The sequence below is a fragment of the Apostichopus japonicus genome, chromosome 4 (genome assembly GCF_037975245.1).
Source record: "Apostichopus japonicus isolate 1M-3 chromosome 4, ASM3797524v1, whole genome shotgun sequence".
Taxonomy (NCBI): domain Eukaryota; kingdom Metazoa; phylum Echinodermata; class Holothuroidea; order Aspidochirotida; family Stichopodidae; genus Apostichopus; species Apostichopus japonicus.
Window position 1 is genome coordinate 10,844,541 of NC_092564.1, and position 24,516 is coordinate 10,869,056.

At 37.3% G+C, this 24,516-nt stretch overlaps 1 protein-coding gene and 1 long non-coding RNA gene across 41 annotated transcripts in view; one reads left to right on the plus strand and one right to left on the minus strand.

Moving 5' to 3' along the window:
- The window catches only part of LOC139966417 (uncharacterized), a 386,420-nt gene that overhangs the window by 308,543 nt on the left and 53,361 nt on the right, over positions 1–24,516 (minus strand). The gene's annotated exons all lie outside the window — the stretch shown is intronic.
- The window catches only part of LOC139966420 (uncharacterized), a 49,826-nt gene that overhangs the window by 9,874 nt on the left and 15,436 nt on the right, over positions 1–24,516 (plus strand). For 12 of the 37 annotated variants that reach the window (XR_011792622.1, XR_011792636.1, XR_011792637.1 and 9 more), the window contains 12 exons: positions 779–896; positions 1,038–1,215; positions 2,441–2,675; positions 4,064–4,214; positions 4,516–4,663; positions 5,340–5,378; positions 10,699–10,779; positions 11,931–12,136; positions 12,502–12,711; positions 15,340–15,450; positions 16,292–16,384; positions 18,340–23,598. This is a non-coding gene — a long non-coding RNA (uncharacterized lncRNA). Of the gene's footprint in view, positions 1–778; positions 897–1,037; positions 1,216–1,340; positions 2,187–2,440; positions 2,676–4,063; positions 4,215–4,515; positions 4,664–5,339; positions 5,379–10,698; positions 10,780–11,930; positions 12,137–12,501; positions 12,712–15,339; positions 15,451–16,291; positions 16,385–18,339; positions 23,599–24,516 lie in introns of those variants that run through there. The other 25 variants (XR_011792621.1, XR_011792634.1, XR_011792615.1 and 22 more) reach the window with 24 other exon arrangements.

Here is a 24,516-nt window from a genome sequence, read left to right on the forward strand (position 1 = left end):
AGCTTGAGTTGAAATGATCCCATTGAGCAGTTCTAAATACTGTATACAGGCATCTTTTCATATTGACTGTAGATCTCTGGTGTTATGTCTTTCACAATTTATTAATTTATTAAGTGTTGTGGAAAGAGTTAATTTCACATAGGGTGACATGTATATGTGAAATTAATGAACTAGTTAATTGTATTTAATCGTCCAGTGTGACAAAATTACACTAAATCACCATTGTCGCCCTAAGTGGTGAGTTTATGCTATGTCGTCCTAAGTGTTGTGAAAAGAGTTAAATTTACCTAGAGCAAAGATGTCGCCTTAGGAGCTTTATGTGCAATTTACTATTTTTTAATTAAATACTTTGGTATTTGTATTAGGCAGAGGGATTATTATAAATAGCACACCATCAGTCCGGTTCTCCTTCAATACTTCTCTCCAGAAAGGACACAATTTTCTGGCCAATGGTTCAAGAACGGGATTGATAAAGTATACCGTTTGTATTAGAAACCATTACTTCATCTAGCCAAGGATGTGAAGAATTATTAGTCTCCAGTAGTTCTTGATTTAGTGGTTCATATTCAATTCATGTTGAGTTTTCAGGAACTATTACCAGTTATGCAACAATTTTTTTTTCCCTGGCTCAGTCTCATCCCTGTAGGTATATTACTATCACTAATCTGGGGAAATTGCATTTAAAATATAAATATGTTTATCAGCTGGTCAACAGTTATTTAAGGTATCATTTAATTGTTTTCATTTACTCCATTAGTGGTTTTCCCTTTTCCAACAGCTTTACTGGAAAGACTCTTGCTCAGCCGCATTACACAAACACTTTACGAACAGAATACTGCAGATAGCTGATCGTTAACGTTGTTAGGAATCCACATGCAGTTCTGGTTATAAAAACAGTAAGAGACAAGATCTGTATTTCAATCTATGTTTATGGTTAACTACGATTAAGAATAATGAATTGTAATTTTAATAAATGAGCCCTTCAGTACTGATAACCAGGATTTTAGTTATCTATTTTTTCTTTCTTTACAATACAGAAATGCAGGGTTGCACTACACCATTTCCCACAGAGGAAGTATGGCAGAAAACAGGTGGAATTTTACATATAAATGCCAAAAATGTGCTGGACAGAAAGGTTCAATAAACTTTCGGAACATTGACACCTCATTCACTTACATGAGGAAACCTTTTCTCATAGATGTTGAATAAACACTTGTAAGAAGATTAACATGTAGAATTGGTTCTGAAACTAAATCAGTATTTATGAACTCCTCACATCTATGATCTCACCATAAAAGAACAGAAGCAAGTTGTTGAGTTTGAAGAGTTTATTAAAGCAAGTTATAATTAGGAAAAAGTTTCATATTCAAGAAGAAATCAAATTTCAACTTTATGATAAAGAATGGGATGATTGCAGGTGGGTGGGTGTGAAAAACCTCTCAGCTACCTCAAAGGGGAAAAGTGAAAGTAATACCCATCACCTCAGAGCTTATACCATCACAGACTTACACTCACTAAGTAGTACATGTAGCTTATTTGATAGGGAAGTTGTAGGTCTGGTGAGTAGCCTACTTCTGTGCAGTGTAGCAGAGCAAAAGCGACAGAAGTTGAAAAGCAAATATTACTACACAATGTGGTGTAAGAATCAGCTGAACTGAGCCCCAAGCTGCATTCAGAATAAGCTTAGGCCTATATACATTTAGAAATACTGTATGTAACTGGAAAGCTCACACCTTTGCAATTTCAGACCAAGATTGGATGGCATGGGCTGATGACATAAATGAAAAGTTGGCAAAACATACATCAGCCCCAGCAAATTACACAGAGGGATGCAGAATGTGGACAGGTGCCTACACCATCAGTAAGCCAGGGGCACCAGCATATGGCATTATTTTCACAATGCTAACCCTGGCAGCTAAGAGAAGAGGCAGCAGAGTCCACATTCTGACATATATGCTCTTCAAAGTATTGTGCAAAGTAAAGAAATCTTAAGGACCAAACCATTTGACATCTCCTACATATGCCACAACAGCCTACATGTGGAGAGAGGTGTCACATCTCTCAACAGTATCTTTCAGTGCAACACAGCAGAAAGCCTTGAAAGTTTGATGGCACTTGCCAAGTTTATGGTCATCAGCTTGATTGCCTACTTCCCTGACTGAGTGATACTGTTTTAACTCATAACAGTGAGTGTGGATAGACTCAGTTTACAAATTACTGGCATCACTGATACATATTGTCATCTTCATCATCAGTGTAGTTTTTCATCCTAGAGTAACTGGTCATGAATCAGTTGATCTTTCTTATAGATACTGGACTGGTTTATGTTTTTAGTTCTACCATGCAGCTTGTACTTTCTGAGTGTTGCTCTCCTCCATCTGTATGCTCTGCCTCTCTTACGTAATTCATCACATTGCTGTTTTCTTTGCATCTATTTCAGAGTCTGGATACATGGACTATTTGAGCTCACTTTTAATACTGCAGCTTCCATCTTACTGGCTATGGACTCTTCAGGCACACTATATGTTATGTGTATGGAACTGTAGTCCCTGTACTGATCCAATGCACAAAAGTGTGGTACTATGTTTTGGATTGGTCACAGGGAAAGCCTTATTGATGACATCTGCTTTTGAGTGGAAGTCTCAAAACGAGTGGACCATAATCATTTGCTGCAGGTGGGTGTCTCAGATATTTTGTTAGCTTCCTGCTGTCAGTGTGGGATATTAGCAGAGAACCCTTTGCAGCATTTGGCATAAATGGAAATGTGTACTTCCTCAATGTTGATAAAGTGCTTTTGATATTTCAGATATAAGAAATTTATTGACCATAAAAATTGGCATTCAGTCCATCTCAGTAAAACAGACAATAAAACAATCATAAATACATTGAAAATACATAAAAATCTGATTCCTAAAACGAAAAATTAAGACTACTATGTCCATATTCTGACACATATATTTGGCCTATTTCCTACATAATTCATTGGCAAGGTTGAGAATAGCCCTTTGCAAGAAAGAACACCTGTATCTCTCGGTTCAGCAACTCATGACAATTAGTCTGCCTGTTTGATTGCTGTAATATACCCGATGCCCCAGAGGATGTTGGGATGACATGATTGACTTCATATTACTCTGTGATACTCTGACAAGCAACTCATCTACTGAACTGAGGTCATGTGACCGACAAACTTTCCTTGCTTTAGAAACTAGTCTACTTAACTTGGTCATGTCTCTAGCAGTAGTATTTTCACCCCACGCGGCTAAACAGAATGTAATGGTGGTCTTGATTGCCGATTTTAATATAGAACAGAGAAATAACAGTTGGTCTAGTCCGAATAAATTAAGCTTCTGTAATAGGAACATACGCTGATTAGTTTTTGCTAGAATACGTTTTACATGTTCATCCCACTCCAATTTATCAGTGATGGTTTCTCCCAGGTATTTATAAGATTGTCAAGCGCTTCTTAGTCACAGTTTTTGCAGGAACATATCAGAGGAGATTACTGCTTTAATATAGTCAGTGCTCTGCGGAGTGACTTGAGTAGGTGAACTTGATCTAACAGGTTAAGTTCACTTTCAGAATGAGTAGTTACAGCCATTGTACTACTGAACCTTTTACATGCCTTGCCATCAGCATCAGTTGTGAGACACTTGACCATTAGTGGATTCTTACCTGTTAGTAATTTGGATTCACAAATCTTTCCACCATTTTGTTCATCTCCGAAATAGGGCATCTTTGCTGAACAGCCCTCATTGCCTGGACTTTGTACCTTGTGATCCCTTCTTCTTTTCATTTCACCCATTAAGCACAACTTGTTACTCTGATGGTAACCAATAACAAATGTATCCATGGTGACATTCACAACTATTACATCTCTGCATTGGCTTGCAGGGGCAAATGGAGTCTTACTTCTTGCATTATACTTAGAGGGTTGTGATATTGATGATCATATTCTGCCTGAATTGGAAAGTCTTTGGAGAGGCCATGCAGTTGCAGTGTCTTCTTAATTAGAACCCTCTTTTGTGCCATATTATTTTTGATTAATTTCTTTCATTACATGTAGGTACAAACTGGTTGTAGTGTACTGACCACAGGACTGGGAGGAGACATGCTGTTGAGCAATCTACGAGCTGCACTTGAACTGCCCACTACTCAGAGGAAGCGGGGTCTACCCGTTCCTGGGAAAGGCATCCATACCTGGCGCTCATCCTGTAGTAAGTAATGTTTATATGTACATGCTATTGTGTCTGGGCTGGGTAAAATATAATTCCTTATCCTAGGTTGCCAGGGTCAGCTCTGTGCATCGTTGTCTTTGTAGAGAGTTTCAGAGTATGTTTGGTAGACCAAACCAACTGTGAATAGGAAATAACGGCTTTCAAACAGCATGTGTGTGTATTTGATTAGATGTGTGTGTGCGTGAAGCTATGGGGTTGGAATGGGATTTATTGTGATTGGTGATTACCCAGTATGTGAACATAAAGCATTCGATATTATTTATAATTCCTTTTGAAACAGGATTACTGGAGCATGAAGTTGATGGACAAATTTAGGAGTGAGAGGAACACATGCAAGCAGTAATGAGGAGAAGAAACAGTTAAGTGACACCTGTTCCACTGAAAAATAACCAAGTAGATGACCCAGCTAGCAAACAAAGGCATAAAATGTAAGTACAGGTATAACTTTTGAGAATGAAGCTCATCTTGAGGAAAATAGACATCATTAAATAATTAACCTACTAGACTAAAATTGCAATATGCAGTCCTATTCACAAATTTGATTTGATTTGTTTATCACGTGAATATATTCAATGTGATAGGAAGTCCTCTAAAAAACCTTCAGATGGCTTAACAAAGTAGAGGACTCCCTGTAAAGAAAAGGAAAAAGAAAACAAAATATATAAGAAAAAATGAACATGTTCAATTAATAAGATGCAATAATTTTTGAATAAAGTTTCTTCTGAATGATTTTGCAGAAGGTTTATTTGTAATATTGTCTGATAGAGAATTCCATGTTTTGATTGTACGTGCCCTTAGTGATAACATCCCCATTGTAGAATTATACCTGTTATCATGTGCATTGCCTGAAGATCTGGTATTGTAATGATGAATATCACTGTTACATATTAAGTAGTCATAAACATATCAATTCCTTAGCGCCATTCCTTGTGCGCCACACGAACTGAGTTCGACCGCCTCAGTTTTAGGCCTATGACTTTACCATATAGACCATTTTCCTACAGCCATAGCGTGAAAAGTTAATACCGAAAAAACTTAGTTCAAACGGCACTAAACAGAGAAATGTTTTGTCTCTAAAGTTCTGTTATTTTCTTAACAATACAGTTCAAAATTCCACCGGACTTCGGTGATTTACGATGCAAGGTTAGTAAATATCGAACTCAAAACCTTCATTGAAAACACACAGTAAATACTGAAGAAAATCACCATTTGATAGCCGTACTTTGTTTGCGTAACCATCCTCTTGAATATTCATTGACAAATTTAGTTCAAACGATTTTGGAAAGGATTTTTTCTTAACTTTACATTGATGTTAAATTCATTTTCATTGGTCACTGTCTTCAATCGGACCAAGTGCAATCCAATCGAATGTCTTCTAAGAAAAATGCAAGTTTCGCTTTCTTCAGTGGGCACGCCGTTACGTAATATGTGTATCCTGTACTCTGCAATAGGGTACAGCTACGCAATGCACAGTGCTCACCTACATCGCAACAGCCGAGTTTCGCTTTCAAAACGTCATATTTTATTGAACTTAATATTATTTCAAAGAAAATGACCGTGAAATATGCATCATAAATATTGAAGCAAGTTAGTACCAATTAATTTATCAACTGCAATCCTATAATTATAGAAACACCGTTTAAGACCCCCTGATGAATGGAATAGTCCAAACAACTTGTCCGCACAGAGCCACAGGATTTTCGGTCAAGGTGATGAGTCATACGCGTTGGTCAGTAAGAGGGCTATTTTGAAGAATGTTTAGTGTGCATTTTAGAAAGAAAGGAATTGATATGAAGCATTTGGTAACAGTCCATTCCATGCCTTATAAGCAAATGTAGCAAGGTTAACCCTAATAATGTCATCAGCTTTTAACAACTTAGAACGCTTAAAAAGAGGATTTGTATGGTCCCGTGGTTTGGCATGTGTTATATGGCGGACTGCTCTCTTCTGTGTAATACAAATGGGATTCAGATTGGTATATCTAGTACCAGACCATATGTTACAACAATACGTAATATGTGGCTGGACTAATGTCTGATAGAGAATCTTTAATATGTGTTGTGGCAGATAACGCTTAGGCTTAGCTAAAACACCGGTGTTTTTTGCAACTTTTTTACAGACAGTTGTAATGTGGTCACACCATTTAAGTTAATGATCTATATATACGCCTAAAAATCTAGTACTATTGACTTGTTGTAGTCTTTTACTACCCATAGTAATATCAGCATTCCATGTAAAATTTTTAGAAGTATTAAAAACTATATAGTTTGTTTTATCAATATTCAATTATAATTTGTTGCCAGCGAACCAGTCGCTGAACTTGTCTAATTCAGTTGATACTTCAATATGAAATAAAGTTCTCGATTGTGATACAAAGAAAATATTTGTGTCGTCAGCAAACAAAACAACTTTAACTTTATCAGAAACATTGGTAATGTCATTAACATATAGGATAAAAAGCAATGGACCAAGTATAGAGCCTTGTGGCACACCACATTGAATTCTCTCCGGTTGGGAATGAGCATTTTTGTAGGATGTATATTGGTAGCGGTTTGCTAAGTAACTGTCGATCCAATTAAGAGGGGTTCCTCTTATGCCGTAACGGTGTTATTTATTAAGCAGAATTGTGTGGTCTATTGTGTCAAAGACCTTTGAGAGGTCCAGGAAAACCCCGACACAGGTACTATTCTTGTCAAGATTACTATACAAATTGTCAATGGCATCAGCTAGTGCTAGCTCAGTGGGGTGTTCAGGACGGAATCCATACTGTTCCTGGCATAAAATGTTATATTTTGAAATAAAGTTAAAAATACGATTATACATAAGCCTTTCAACTATTTTGGAAAAAACATGATAATAGTGAATATAGGTCGATAATTTTCAAAGTTTTCTGAATCCCCTTTCTTAAAGACAGGGATGACCTTAGCAATTTTTAGCATATCAGGAAAAATACCGGTATTGAAAGACAAATTACAAATGTGGGTTAATGGTTTGGTAATAAATAGGATAACTTGTCTTACAATACCAGGCTTAAAATCATCGTATCCAGCTGCTTTATCTGGTTTTATGCAAGAGGCTGCTGTTTTTAACAACTCCTCCTCACTGACAGGATGAGAAAACATGGAATGAGTGTTAACATCAATGTTCACAGATTCCTGTGATTTACGTTTGTGGTTGATTTTACTTGCCAGTGATGGCCCCAGATTGACGAAAAAGTCATTAAATTTATTAGCAATGTCATGGTCGGTGTTAATCTCTTTGTCACCATCCTTGAAAAAGAGGGATACGATGATTGTTTACGACCTTTTTGGAGTAGTTGGTTAATGGTATCCCATGTGCCTTTTGGGTTACTCCTCGCATTATCAAATTTATTGTTGAAATATAATTTTCTAGAAAATTTGATAACATGATTGAGCTTATTGCGATATTGAGAATAAATAGTTTTATTTACACCAGACGGGTTCTTAATATGTCTTTTAAATAGCTTATCTTTTCTTTTTATAGAAACTAGAATACCTGCAGTAATCCACAGGTGTCTCTTTCGACGTCTCTTAGATTTGGTGACGCATTGCTCAGGAAAGCATTGATTATATATGGCATTGAAATTGTTATAAAACATAGAATAGGCAATGTTTGCATCAGTTTGGGATGAAACATTTTCCCAAGAAGCATCTTGGATTGTTGAGAAGAAATTCTGTACATTTGTTTTGCAGTAGTTCCTCACATACATAGAGTCCCTTTGCCTACTTTTGTGTATGGCAGTTTGGAGAAATAATGGATAATGGTCACTGAGATCGGTTACAAAGATACCAGTTATTAGTTTGCAGTCATCATTGGTTATAACATTATCTAAAAGAGTTGCAGAAGTGCAACCCACACGGGTAGGTTTGGTAATAGTAGGAAAAAATCCACTGGCATATAGTAAGTTTAAAAAGTCAGCAGATTTAATATTGTCAGCAAGATCAATATTATAATCACCCATAATGTACGCACTATGTCGTTCATTCGGGAGTTGGGTTAAAATTTTGTTTTCGTGTGTCAGAAAAATATGCAGTGAACTTTTTGGAGGCCTATAAAGTACGCCTATGGTATAATTTTTCATTGCTGATGTTATGTCAACCTCTATGAACATTGACAGAATCATTGAAAATGCTTATATCGTTTCTGAGTTTGAAATTTAAATCGTTGTTAACAAATAAACAAACACCGCCACCTCTCCTTTCGGGACGATGCCTTTCAACAAGCGTATAGATATTGATATGGATTAGGGGGGATATATCTGCAGTAAGCCAGGTTTCGGTAAATCCAATGACAGAGAAATCCTCCTTCAATAGAGACGTAAATGTAGTTATGTCGTCTAAGTTTTTGTTAAGGCTTCGACTATTATGGTGGAATAAAGACAATATGTGTTTGCTAGACATCTTGTTGTATGAAACAATATGGTAGTAATTGCATGCGATAGCTTCCTCCCATGTTTCAAGGTATTTTGCAGCTTGCATCGCTATAAATAAATAAATGTATAACATGAACGCCGTCATCTTTGCATAGGTTCTGCTGAAGAATCCTTTGTTCTGACATTTCTCGCTCTGCTGAGATTAGGAATAAATGTTTTCTTCTTTAGTCTGATAGTTTGAAAGCCGTCTTCGTCTAGGGATATTTCTTTTGTGGGGTTGGATGTTTCCCCTTTGTGTGCTTGCCCCCTCCATCCGCTGAGATCCAGTCTCCGGTTGCGTTCTCCGTTGTTCTTCTACTTTTTTGTGTTGGCAATGTCGTCTTTTGTTCAGTTCGCTGTTGTTGGTGGGTTTTCTTTGACTCCTGGTTAGGATTACTCGGGTGTCTGGAGTTCGCGTTATTGTTCTTCTTTGCTGTTGAATCTGTGTTTTGTTCGGATTTCTGTGCCCTGACCTCGTTAGCTTCTTGAATAGCGTGATCGTCCTGTTCAACTGACCCAGTGACTAATCCCTCAGACTGATATTGTGTTTCGTTTTCATGTGTATCTAGGGTCGAGCCAGCGTCTGTGTTGTCATGGCGATACTCTTCAAACGTCTCAGGACAATTAAAGCTTTTATGTCCAAGTTCTTGGCATTTAAAGCATCTGACCTTTGGGCAATTAGCTTCCCGGTGCCCTTGGACATCGCAAACTTTACATTTGTAGTTAGGACAGTTTCTCCTGATGTGATCGCTTTCCAAACACAGATTGCATACTTTAGTTTGACTATTGTGCTTTAAGTTCATATTAATCCCGTTAATTCTAATTGCGTAAGGCAAGCTCTTGTGTTCTTCAGGTAGTTCTAACTGTACATATCGTATTCCGTTCTCGATATTTGGGAATCTGGGGAAGGTCTTTCGTTTCCATTCGCCTCTTATTTTACACCCATACTCACAAAGTTTTCCTGTTAGATCTTTGTCCTGTATGAATGAAGGTACTCTGAAAACACTAACAGTTAGGAACGTTCTGTTGACACCAGTAGAAACTGATTCCCATTCACGAGGAGTCCACTGTCCAAAATAAGATCCGCTTGTTCCTTTGCTTTTAATGTGATAATCCAGCATCCCAAAGATTTCACACAACTTGTAATTCCATCTCTACCAACATCATTCATGATAGCATACAAAATCTCAGTATCTTTATATGAACTGTCGGCAACTCTGATGCTACACTCCTTTAATTTCTCCACTGTCGCAGAATCCGTACTAACAATCTTGTAGGCTAACGAACGTCGCAAGACGTCATTGCCGAGATCTCCAGCGGAAAAAGTATTCCAAAATTGGAATAAAATAAAATTTTCTGCTAAATATTGTCTCAATTAGTGTCTCAAGTAATACAATTTATTTAACCTCGGAGATCATTAGAAAGTAGAAAATATAAGAGCTCCTCAAGGAACAGTGTTAACAGGTTGACGGTTGGTTATCCAATAACGGTTGGTTATCCAATTTTTTGACTTCATGAAGTCAGACCAACTTAAAATTGATCTCAAGGATTGGGCTTTTTGATAGGTCTATTTATATGTAGAGATATGCACTAGTTAATTGCAATTTCAGTCCTCCAAACTAGTGTAGGGATATGCACTAGTTAATTGCAATTTCAGCCCTCCAAACTAGTGTAGGGATATGCAATAGTTTATTTGCAATTTCAGCCCTCCAAACTAGTGTAGGGATATGCATTAATTTATTTGCAATGTGACCCTTCAAACTGGTGTAGGGATATGCACTAGTTTATTTGCAATTTCAGCCTTCAAAACTCCAGGAAGTTGCGGGTAAGGAACCTGAAAAAGTTTGTGGTCAGGACCATTGACAACATGTTTATACACGAAATCTAAGATTTATGTATATATCCAAAAATATCAGTTATTTTCAATTAACTTTCCCTGTGTCAGTTTATCATCAAAAGCTCTATGAGGTAATAACATGTTTCATTTGTAACTTTTCTAAGATTTTGACTGATATGATGCTTTTTTTGTAGTTTGACGTGAAGTTAGGTGTTGCAGAAAATGTACGTTTGCAGTGTATGCTGAGGGCAGCTATGGAGACCAGGTACAATCAGGTAAGTTCGTTCCTTACTTTTTAAACATCTTAGGTCCAAGCATGTGTTATATTATGTGATATGCCTGCTACTACTGTACTAAATGGAATAATTATTTCAGTATGTGAACGAAGACGTTACAAGTATTCATATTTGCTTGCATTTCATTTTTATATTGTAGGTGATTTCTGTTGGTAGACAGCATAAGGCTAGATAGGTTGTACATATTCTGCGGTATTTGCCAGTAGCACCCTCAGTTTTATCACAAGTTTTTGTAGTATGAGATGGCCGTGTCCATGTGTTTGATAAAGGTAACTGTTGTGTACATATTGTTGTTGGTGTTGGTACATAATAGTATTCCATGGCATTGGGATTGTTGGTCATATGTACACTTAGAGTTGTAATAAATAAGCTGTATTGATTCCCTTCAGCTATCATCTATTGACAAAGCAAATATTTTTTTAGATGGTTATGGATTTTGGACAAATTTAAGATTTTATATCTTATTTTTTTTTATCATATGTCGGTTATAGCCATGATTTTTAGAATAGAAGGTTAATTTTTGACATGAGATGCATTGTGGGTTGCATGGCATAAGCATTTAAAAGAGCCTTCTACTCCTTAATATTAAAGGAGCCATTCACTCTTTAATATTTTCTGAGCATTAAAGGAGTGTTCCAACATTTAAAAGCTAGTTTATGATTTTATCAAGCATTGTTTACTACACATTTGTTTTCCTTTTCCTCCTATTTTTTGATGTAGAGCTTGCTAGTGGGGAACAAAATACCAGCGCTTAAAGAGAAAAACTGAGTTCTGCCTTCCCTTGCCATACTATATCTCCCCCCCACCCACCCCCCCCCCCACTTGGATGTCGCAACCAGACTTCTCTAACCACCCAATCCTTTACATATAAACAATGTCCAATCAATTGCCAGGTAGTGTTTATAGAGTTATAGAACAACAGTGTTTGTTTCAATTATCAAGGAGACTTCTCTGCATATGCTGGTCTTCTCTACTGCTTTCAAATGCTAGCTAATGGCTAACATGATCAATTGTCTTGCATTCTTTTCTTGATATAGTTTTGCCTTCTTTTGTGTAATCTAAATAATTAAGTCACTCACTGTTTTATTTAAAGGCAACAATGAACTAAGGGATTTTTTTTGGATCAACAGATAACTTCTGGAGATGAGTGGAATAACCCCAATGTTGGATGCTTCTCGGCCAAAAGATGTTTTTCTCATCAACTTCAAAGCAGTTGCTATATATTGATAGATAGTGTTCAAAGTTAAAAGTCTGCCAAAGCAATAGTAATAATAATAATAAATCCAGACCAGGTACTAAATGCATTTAACATGTGCACACTTCAGCAGCCGCTGCTGTGAGTATCCACCTTTGTAATTACTTTCATGATTCTTAGAGCAGGTTCCTTTTTTCTTTACTTGGATTTTGATCACTTTTTTTTAAGATCTTTAGCTTGACTTGTCACATTCGATTTGTTTTGATTAATACCTGGTTGACTTTATAAATTTGCTGACCACATAAAAGAAAAGAAAAAAAAGAAAAAAAACTACCTTAAAAGCAATGATGTCATAGATTATGGAGGATTTTAAATGTTCTTTGAATATTCAATATGTTTGCCTAGCATTACCCTTCCTGCAAGTTGTTGACCAAAAGCAAATCGTTAAAAGCAAAGATGTCATAGAATATGGAGGATTTTGAATTTTTTGCTTTGAATCTTGACAGGTCTCAACTATGAAGTGTGGCCTATTGCCGATCAGTCAAGATGCCTTGATTTGATCTCTATACTATGACTACACGGAGATCGTGGTTGAGGAGGAACAGAAGGATCAAATCATCAGGGCCCCTGGACCCCAAAACAAGATCGTCTGCTGTGGTGGGTCCATAGAGGCGTACTTCCTAGCCCTCAACTGTGTAGCAGCATGTGAGATACAGGTAAAGAATTAGCTGGACTTGGTCCAACGTGGTCGGATTGCTTGTAAAACTTAGCAGTGCTAGGCCAAATGTTTTCTGGTTATGTTACAGTTTGTTCATTCTCCTCCATTTCAGAATATTTTGGAGACCTGTGAAATTTACAGAGTTTTCCTTTTTTTAAGCTGTTTTTTAAAGAGCCGGGAATGGGGTAAGGGGGGGGGGGTTAGGGTTGAAAATGGACAAGATTAGTCAACTCGAAACACAAAGTAAATGGAATGGATTGAGTTAATCTTTGTTATGACCCTCTCCTCTGAGAAAAGTTATCTGAAATTTTCAAACTGTTTCCAAACAATATAATCAATTTGGAATTTTTATTGTCTTGGGAATGATTGTATCTCCTAGCCTACACGGAACTTGATTTTGCCATTAGCATAGTCTACTTCTGTATCAATATGTAGTCATTACACTCTCCTCAACTCTCTCCACCCCCGAAGATTCCGCTTCTGTACAAACTTTTGTTTGCTATATCCTGAGTCAAACTAGGCTCTGAGTAACAGCAGAAAGCCACCCGCAATAGCAAAGCCTGCTCCATGAATTTGAAAAGAAAATAACAGCGGTTGAAAAAGTATGTTTGACTGGAATAATTGCTAGTCTTGATGCGACTTGCCGACTCCAAATCGGATTTATGGATTTGGATTAAGGCATAGTAGGGGATGTTTGCTTTCTAACATGTATGTGCACTAATAATGTTGACATTCAGCGATAAAGTTCCCATAATATTCTTTTGATGTCTGACCCCAAGGGCAAGGTTACCCACCTGGGAGATGTGTTTCATTATTGACCTTGGAAACCAGGGTCTTTTGGCTAATGTAAATCCTTAGAAAAGCTACCAGTTGAAACTGTGGGAAAAATTTCCCTTAGAGATCATTCATGAAAGTCATAATTGAGTTTTCTATTTGTATGTCTTGAAGGTTCAGCAACACACTTTACTAGTGGGTTAGGATTTCAAGTGGTGTGGGAAGTGGGGGGTGTTGATGGACAGGAATGGGAGTACTTGGTCCTCTCTTCTCCCTGCAGCATCAAGAGTTGGTTGTCTGGGTTTTGTCAACCTACAATTTTATCAATCGGTGTGTGTGTGTGTTTTTTTTTGTCGAGTCTGGGTAACAAACAATGATCGTTACAAAGCGGATTATTTGCTTTCTAATAAAGTTACCCTTACCTAACATGAATATAGTCGATAAGTATTCAAAAAGTATTCAAAGATTTCCTTAGTATTCAGAAAATTTACCATATAACACGCAGTACAAAATAAGTATTCCAATACTAATACGAATAACTATAAGCCTTCGTCAGAGCCAAAATATGTAAATGAGTGAAGTATTCGAATATCTGTTAGGTATTCAAATAGGTATTCAAATAGGTATTCGAATAGGTATTCGAGTAGATTTGGAATAGCTATTTGAATACTTAGCTCATTTACATATAAGTATTTGCTACTTTAAATAATTCGGCTCTGATGAATACTTATAGTTACTCGAATACTTATTCGCTAGTATTCAAATACTTGTATGCTAATTAGTTATTTTATGAAGGCTTAACAGGTTTCTGAATACTTACTCGAATACTTATTGAATACTTGTATGCTAATCAGTTCCAAGTAAGGAGAGTTAGGAATTTGGCCAGCTTGTTGTCCTAGTTATTGATTAAAACTCTTCAAACAAATAATGAGAATAACCAGAATTCTGAAGTCTCCTTTTTTATTCAACAACTATAAAATTACAAAACAAAACAAAAATAAACTACAGCTTCTTCAATTTCATGTATCTTGGAGCATTCGTGCACTTGTATGCAAACCGTTTGTTCATCTCTTGTGGCTGTGGCTCTGTCCACTGGTTTCTGCCACAGATACTGTGAATGTACTCTGAACATAAAACAAATAGAAATAATGAATAATGATAGGGCACAAATATACATTGGCACAATAACCACCCACCAGAAACGGAAAATATAATATATAATATTCAGTGCATAATATAGGGATGTCGCAACGCGGGGGAGAGATGGGTGGCTTTAGACCCCACTTTTTTTTGCAAGCAAGCATGTTTACACATGTCTTACAACATGTCACAAAGTTTATATATAACCTTACTAGCCCCCCCCCCCGTAATAAATATTAAAATGATGAAAAATTTGGCTCCTTGCATATAACCACATATGACTGGTTTAGGCTTTAAAGCCCATTATTTGTTCAGAATTTGAATAAACAAATTCACTTCAAATATGCCCATAATGTTGCACAAAATATCATCTATGGACAACCAATATAGAAAAAAAACCTTCAACCCCTAACAGACCGGTCAAAATTGCACGAGTAGAGGGAAGTATGATGAAGAATGTTGGTCAGGGAATTTTCGAAAATTCAGACACAGTTAATTTATTGGTGAACAAATATTAAAACCTCTTATAACAGCTACTATAAAACTTCGATATCATAAAAAAAATACAACAAAAAAATCGAGGGGGGGCGGTCTCCCCCTTCGCCCCCTGGCTACGCTCCTGCGGTTAGAAATCTTGTAGGAAACAGGCCAAATGGAAACCCAGTGATTATGCGTCATCCACAACTCTTCTCTCTGGTTACATTTTTCACAGTGGGTAGGTGACAAGGACCCCAAGAGTGGTGATGCAGTCGCTATCACCGATCCACAACAGTTTGCAAGACAGGGACAAGATCATAAGGAGTACAAGAAGAAGGTTTAAACTGTACGTTGATGACGTTATACACTGTTATTTCTAATTGATTGTTTTATTTTTGTTATTTGTCACCACTTTCTCCTTCCTCTCACTTCTTTCCCATTTTTTCGCCTTTCCCCTAATTCGGTCTTCCGAGGAGTGAATGATGTATCTGGTATGTTATAGAAAAAGTGGTAAAAAAAAAAGATAATGTAAAAGTGTATCAGTGGGTGTTGCCCTGGATTCGTTGAAGCGGACTCCCCACGTAGGTAGGGTTCTCCCCTTGTAGGGAGCGGACTCCCCATTTAGGGAGCCATTTCCACATGTAGGGAGGGTTCACCCAAGAAAGTTTTTTAAGTTGTGCTATTTACTACTTTTGTATTTTTATGGTAGGTTGAAGCGGATGGGTGTATATTTCCTCACGCCCCCGAACCCCTTCCCACCCAGGATCATTTTACACACAGCAGACCCTTAGCAAGCCTCAACAATTTGCTGTGAGAACTTTAAACATTCTTAAATCTCTCCTCCTTAGTATCACTATTCAATGTCCTCTTAGTGTTATGTTATGTGTCTTCTTAGTGATATGTTATGTGTTCTGTCATTCTTCAACTTTGATAGATGTCCCAAAGAGTGTCTGCCGGTGAAGTTTCCGTAACCATATTACCCAGAAATGAAAAATTGATGAGGTCACACCTGCATCCAACAGAACGAGGCATTTAGCACTCATGCCACATGCTCCTTGCAGCTGGTGCCAGGACCGCGGTGGCAAAAGGCATGAATTTTTAATGCCTCATCCTTAATGGCAGAGAGACTATGAATAGAAGTGTTATAATGTTACCAACGAGGATGTTGTCTACTCTTTGAATTTCAGATTAGGCAAGAGCGTTTTGGGGATAAGACGCACCCTGGACCCATCTCTGAAGTTCTGGCAGGTATAACTTATGGAGATGCTTGCAGAACACAGGTGCGTTGGAATTTTCCTTGTCTCTGGCCCCCTCTACCTTCCATTCTTCTCCCCACCCTCTCTGCATTTATCTATTAAGTCCACATTCTTAAAGGATATCTCTTGTTTTAGATTATGAAGAGCAGAGCCACCCACCTATTTCTGTTTATAGATTGTTTACGATTTGCATACTAGTATAAAGTATACCGACTAAGTTCGGTAGTATGTCAGCTGATAAGGCTTTTTGTTTCATGGACAAGACCGTAATAAGTTGGTGTAGGGTTACACAGCAGTTGTACGGGTATGCTACTGTAGACAAGGACAGAATAAAGCGCCCTCGCTACCTGTTGTGTTCTAATGCGTCTCATACCAGCACAACAGTGTCCTGTTTCATTTAAGCTTTTACACTGGTTCGAGAGTAAACCACCTGTATCAGCCCGATGACCCCCTAGTAATATTGTAAACATTGATCAAGATCTAATAATATGGTAAAGTTTGATCAAGGTACCAGTTTACTTTAGAAAGTCTTTTTTTTTCTGTCTGTAGTTAGGTAATAGCTTGGCTGGCCTATCCCCCAATCCCAACAATTATTTTTGTTATTTGATTAAGCATTATCTTGACCGCACCTACCAATGGGCTGCCAAAAACTTAAGTATCCTTGCTTAGAAAAATTGTAAAAATCTTCATCATTAATCCAAAACAAGCACTAAGTAATAGAAAGAGAGAAAATAAAAGGGGGGGGGGCAATTTTGTTTTATCAATGTGCCTGGTGTGACAGGCGTTAGGATACGATTCATGTGTACTTATTAAAGTGTGGTGAAAATGATGGATGGTCTCGACATTCCTTCCGTTAGGTTCTATGTAAGTAATATCAGTGAATGTACCACAAGAAAGTACATGAGCTATGGGGAAAAGTTGAGATATTAGCCATTCCCCCCTCCTCCCCCCCCACCCCACTCCACCCAGTAAAATGTGTGGGTAAATTGACACTGAAGCTAGTACTTGCATGGACATGCCACTGGAGTTGCACTTCATGTTAAAATCAATAGGTTGAACAAACTTCCATTGATAAGATCGAATTAATTGATCAATCTCAACTTACTAAAGCCAGCTTACTCGGAAACAAATATCTTTCAGTTATGGCTTGTTTTGATATTCTTCATTAATGATTACACAAAGTGATTGGTTTTAAGTGTAGAAATCATGTCACCTTTTATGTGAGTCATAAATCAATGCTTTGCTTTACTTTTGTTGGTGAACTCGGTTTGATCAGTGCTGTTCTACCCAACCTCTACCCCCCACCTATCCCCACCCCCCAAATTGCAGTTGTTTTCGGATTGGTTTGACTAGACTCACATGTTTGAAAGACTTGCCTGCAGCTTTTGCTTACTTTTCAATTGAGTGTTTTGTTTTGAAATTATTTTTGAAGTGATATCGTTTTCGTAAGCTTCACTTTCACCCTTTTTTTGCATGAAAAAATGTTTTTATGGTAATGTGTGTATCTTTGCTGAACATCAGAAAGAAAAAAAATACAAGAAGATAATTTCATAATGAAACTATAGTTTAGAGAATTAATACCCAGGAGATTCTCAAAGAAGATTATTTTAGATTTGCCAGATTTTCTGAAAACATCGGTTCTGATCCTGCCAGACTCTATGTTTATTGTTCAGTTAAAGTAGCATTCAGCTTGAAAAATCTCAATAAAAAACCAAACCATGTATTCCATATCAAATACGAACATAATTGATGTTCAAATGATAGAAATTACACAAAGAGGAAGTTTTGACCTTCGACTATGTCCATATTAGCTGTTAGCGTTAGTCTTTACCATGTTTTTACTGTTTCTAGCTTTAGTGTTTGGCTAACAAACAGTTTAAAACAAAAAAAATGGGGGAAAAAGTGCTCCTTTAATCCTTTAAATTACAGTAGTGCATGTCACCTTTAAACCCTGTCTTTCTTCAATCTCCTTAAACTAGATCCCCCAAAATTGCTTGACTTTCTCTCCAAACTGGGATGTTGCCTCGACCAAAAAGAGGGGAGAAAGGAGAAACTGTTTTCTTTCTTAATTCAGCCATCTTTTTGGGCATTTGCTACAATGATGTGATTTTGCTGTGACGTTGTCACAACTTGTCACAACGTGTCACAAGTCTGTATTTACTCTGTCGTTGTCGTTGATGTTGTTGCAAGTTTTGGTTTTCCTTCCCCACTCGGTCGACCAGGATGCGCCACTGTCGGATTCTCGTGACGGTATGTAACCAGGCCAACAGGAATAGGAAATAAATTTAATAACAAAACAAGAACAATAGCGCATCTTGGGAATAAAAGCAACCGAAATATCATCATTTTGTCACGGTGGATTTATATTGCAGACTTGAGGTTTCCGTATTATCTATGAGGACATTATTAGAACAAACATCAGTAGCAACTGAAGTTCTCTCTCACCCTGTTTACTTCATCCATTTTCAATTTTCTTGGTGGTGAAGGGTGATGGGTGTGGGGAAGTGGGGGGGTTAAATGCCACCCTGAATATTTAAAATATGCAAAATTCTTAAAACCATAGAAAGATCAAATGTAAGAGAGGATTAAGATGTCTTACTTTACTTTTCATATAGCAGAAGGGACAGAGGTGATCAGGCTAATTAGCCATGTGAAGTTGCACCTCTTTGGGCGTGGGTTGGAGGGGGAGAAATACACCAAGGGTTTCGTACAGAAATATTGCATAATATTGCCTTCACCTGGTGGTAATTAGAATTGAATGAAAAGTGTAGTACGTTAAATGCTACTTCACAAAATTGATTGATCTTTTAGCTTTCAATTCAGGCTTCATCTCTGAAATGCTCTCTCAACCGATTCTCCATTCAGTGATAAAAGGACATCTGGATTCAACTTTAAGTCTCTGCTTGTTTGTTTGTTTCTCTCCTCTCTAAATATGAAAGTCTCAATATCTGTCCCATCCATGTTTTGCCATGCCAAGCATCATATATTTACGGACTAATTGCACCCATTTCGACGGTGCTGAAGTAAAACTCATTAAAGTGTTTTTAGGGAACTATCCAGTAGCTACTTGACCCGACTGTCAACTTACTTTCTATGGTTTCAATTTTTTCTTTAAATCCATTGGGATATGGGTATTTTGAGTTTTTCATATGACGTAAACACAAACAAAAATGTTGGTCATGAATAGCACACAGCTCCTCTGTTTTTACTTACATTTCAAAACTGAGTAAATTGGTTGGTTTTATAACTTGCCTCGTAGTTGTGTTCTGATGAATATCCTTCATTGTTTGTACTTACTTTCATGTGATATTTAGGTATAAAGCCCCATTATGCCTCCCATTATAAACACGAACAAACTGTTCCCTAACCCTATTTTGGTACCATTGTGTAGTTAATAAGCAGACAATCTTGTAGGTGCATTGTTTGCCAAATATTTTGGCCGAATCTCAGAGAACGAGCGAGAATAGAAACCTCCAAAACATTATTATTCAGACCGTCCAGATGGAATGCATAGTGAGACTTAAACATCAAAGGACAAGATGTACAGTGACCTTTGAGTTAATGTTATATATTCTTTGATGGTATGATATTCCTTTTATTACCCTTATATTTCTTACATCATGGTGAAGCGTGTAAAACCTACCTTTATAATCCCCACCGGTTTCATACACAGTGTATCAAAGACTGGAACAGTATGAACTATCTTTTTAACTGTTTCCATTCATTTAGAAGATAGTACAGTATTCAAATGGTGGCCTTTACTGTAGAGTTGTTTACTCTGTTGTTCACACTGAAAGTTGAGTATAATTATTAAAGTTACATATTATATGCTGCAAGACACTTGGGGCGATATTTTATGAAGGAAGTACGTTCCTTTGTAGCTACTTGTTCTGTTTGCTATATGATCTAACTGTTAACAATGAATTATTTGACAACCTGTAGGCTTTATTTTCGCACTCAAATGAGTACTTATTAATGATTACCCACATTGTTGATTATTATAGATGTGATTGAACACACAATATCACAACCTAATTAAAAGGCTTGTATTAGTATACATCTCTCTCCAGAGGCTCCAGTTCACTGAACTTTCATCAAGGGATGTCATTTTCTTATCATGTTTTCAGTTTTAGTACTTTTATCTTTTATGTTACTGTTTAATTATTCAATTATGGTGTGTATGTATGCTGTTGATAAATAAAAAGGATTCCAGCTTCCACGGAGTGGTAAATTAAATGGCTGTCCTTTGAGTTTCTTATAAAGCTAAGATTTATATCAGAGCTGTAACATTATGTAAATGTGGTTTAGCTGTTTCTTAATCTTGGCGTCCAATTGCACTACACATCCAACAAGTGCAGATACCCCCTCCCCCCACTCCAAAGATAATAATGGGGTTACACGGCCCTTGTAATAATAATAATGAGCAGTTATTTTTACAAAGCTTAACCAAACACAAATGTGGGAGAAGCCCGCACAGGCGTATGGATCACAACTTACACTACGGGTGGCTTCCAATTCAACATTTTATATAAAATTTAGAAACTCATTTCAGATGGGAAAACTGTAGACTGCTCTTGGATGATAAACCCACCTTACATAGAACCTCCTGATTGCCAAACCTCATTGCTTCAAATGCCATTGCCTTTATCCACTTGATCACAGCACCAGTAGGTGGTTCATCCTAGATGAAACCTGGCAGAGGGAGGGGGGGGGGCACCTAAGATACAGTTACAGCAACTGAAGTAGATATAACTATCGATTCTATTAAAATTTAGCAAACCTCTACTTTACCCAACCTCTACTTCAAGACATGCATAAGGAACAGGTGCTCTAGAACTGCACAAAAAGGTAAGACTGTACTTTAAGAACAAAACCTCTACATGGATCACAGAAACAGTGAATTTCATTTAATACCTTCATTTATATTGGAGAATTGGTTAAAAATTCAGACAATTTATCAAAAAAATCTCAAATGTGACATTTTATCACAAAATTCAAGCAGTTTTTGCCAAAATTTGTTGTATCTGAAAATGTTCATGCAGCTAGCTAAACAATTTTAGGCTGACATATTTATGTCAAGATTCGCCCCAAGAGTCCCCCTCAAAAAGTGTAAATTATTATCTTTAGAATGTCTGTCCCATGGATACGCCAGACCTACACCCTCGCCCCCCCCCCCCCCGGGTTGATCATGAAAGTAGGCCTACTGTCCCGCCTAGGCTTATGCCAGACCAACCCATTCGGGTAATGATATATTGGTCATTAAAACAACTTTTCTGACGAGATTCGCAGCGAACTCAATAAATTATCTTGACCAACATGTTTAATGACCTTAGGCCTATGTTATGAGACCATTTGAATTGTTTCGTTGTAAATGTAATGATTTCAAATGGATATGCATCTAGCATGTCATTGCTAGTTTTTTTTTTTTTCAATTAATACGTTGATATATTATGCGGTGTTTGTCCCACATGGCTTGCCATAGACGCACACGGTCGTGGTCAAAGGTTAAGCAACGGAGCGCGAATTATGATCTGTATATAAAGCTCAAGAAAGGTTACACGAGCAGTGCAGTTCGCTTCCTGGCAGCCGCTGGCTAACAATTCATACGTAATTGTAATTTGTAGCCTATTCTGTATGGGGGGTAACTGCCAAAGAATGTGAATGGCAGATATATTCGCCAGCTCGAAGGTTGTGTATTAGTTTTGTGGAGCAAGTTAGTACTTCACATTGTTTGAGTCAGCGAGCGTGAGAAATTACGCTAGCCTATCATATAATAGTATAGCTTAGGCCTAACGATAGGCTAGCTCACGTAGGCACTGGCGTCTATACTAGTTGGAATGCTAATCTAGGCCTAATATGATATTCACTAGACAATTAACGTAAGTAAAGTAAGTCACTTTATATCTTCCGACAAAATACTAGACCTAACTGGTTGGGCCTAATTACTTTCTGGTTAAGGCTAGTACAGTTAGGCTAGGCCTAACTTAATTAGCCTAGGCCTAAATGTCTTTAAAATCCTACCAGAGTAGCCTACCATAGCCTAGGCTATGCCATCTAGCACTTAACAGTAACACATCCTCAAGAAACTAACTCGCAGCCGAACAAATTAGCTTAGGATGAAAGCTCTCTCTTTTTTTTTTCCATCATGACAGGCAAGGCCGTTGGTTTCTTCTCCAACTTTCAAGAATTAAAACAATAGTTTCCTCCCTGAAATTATTTTTTGGGGTTGAAACCAACGTTTTTCAGGGGAGGAAAGAAAGACAAAGTGACTATTCTTACGACTAGTTGTAAGAATAATTTCCGACTACGCATGCGCAGTTGCTATTTTTATGACCAGGAGTACTATTTTTACGACGAGGAGTAACAATAATTTCCGGTTAGAGTTAGGGTTAGGATTGAGGTTTAGGGTTATGTTTAGGGTTAGGGTAACCCCTACTACATGCGCAGTTGCTTTATTTATTTTACTGCGCTTGAATTCGCCTTTGTCGTAAGAATAGTTTATAAATAATTGTTACGACTAGTCGTAAGAGTAGCCACGGCCAAAGAAAGACGGCTTGGCTGTGGAAAGAATTAATTTAGGTATAGTGAAGCAACTGTACGTGGTAAATGTGTCTTGTGATTTAGGAGAGTTTGGTGAAAGAAAGGAACATATTTCAAAGAGACACTTGTACTTGTAGTAATTGAAGAAACTGGTAAATAGGAAAACAAGGAGAGGAACCAAGGAGGGCAAACCTACTGTATCTAGGCTAAATTGTCTATGTTATTTCATTCCCACAATGAATGCCATACAAGCAAACAACCCATTACTGTACCACTATGAATTCCACGCATGTAAATTACCCCATGTTCGCATACAATCCTATGCAAACAATCCGGCCTATTCACAAACATTTTTTATCTTCCAATCACTGAACAGTTACAAGATACCTGGTCACATTTTCTATTTTCATACAATCACAACTTTCTTTAGCTTACTCTACAAGAATATGCAGTCAGAGCCTACAGAACAACAGTCTCCTCCCTTGAAAATAGTATGTTACTTTCCTTAACCATGTTATTTTTCACCCTTAACTTTACCTTTCTCCCTTTAAATCTTTTCTTACAGTTATTCCACTTACAACATCTATTCTTTCCACATAGCCTAGCCAATATGCCTCCCATGAAAAACCTTAGTTAACTCCCCTGGAAATGTTAGTTTCCAGTGAAAATGTACTTGACTCCCCTATGATGTAGAGGAGGTAAGTTACTCAACTTTTAAGTGGGAGGAAAATAACGTTGTTAGGGGAGGGAACAAATGGCCCCAGGCTAGGCCTACCACCAAATGAAAATGGGAAACCTAGGCTAGCCTACCAAAGTGAAGTCTGGATAGAGATGAGGACGAACTAGCCTATCCTAGGCTTCTTATACAAGCAACGGTACTTTGTAAAATGAAATTCTCAAGCAATTAGGCCTAGCTCTGTGGTCTAATTGATGTTAGTGATGGTTCAAGTATGGAGAAAACTCTCCATGAAAGCTGATGTTACCTAGCATAGGCAACTAAATTGATATACATGTATTAATTTGATCAACTAGCATAATTTTGACCTGAAGCTAGGCTTAACAGTATTGGTCCAACTCTCGGCATATCTTTATCAGATCATAGCCTTCTATTGATGCCTAAGGCATGATTTTATGGTCTGCAGAACTGTTTCACTAAAACTTTGATTATTATTAAACCGAATTCAAACTTTGCTAAGTCAACCTCTCATTGTTGAGTAATTGTCTTTAATTTGGTTTTTAATTTGAAAACATTGATTGAAAGTTGTGAGGAACACAACTCATGGTAAACACATATTAAGAGTATTGAGAGATAAGTACAAGATATAGTATCTCTGTCCTTGTTGATATAGAATATTATTACACAGGTGCTAGAAGTCATGGAAGCACATGAGGGTTTACCATGAATATACTAATATGTTGTTGGTACTTGTGTATTGGCTGAAAAGCCAGTTTTCATCTTTGCTAAGTGTACATGTTGTAGCTTAAGTGTCGGTCCTTATTTCACTTGTCAAGTTTCTCGTTTCAAGAATGATGTTTATTTCAGACATTTTTCAATTTTCCAGTTCCTCATGAATGTGCTTGCTAAGTTTGTTTAAACTAGTACATGCTCTCCAAAT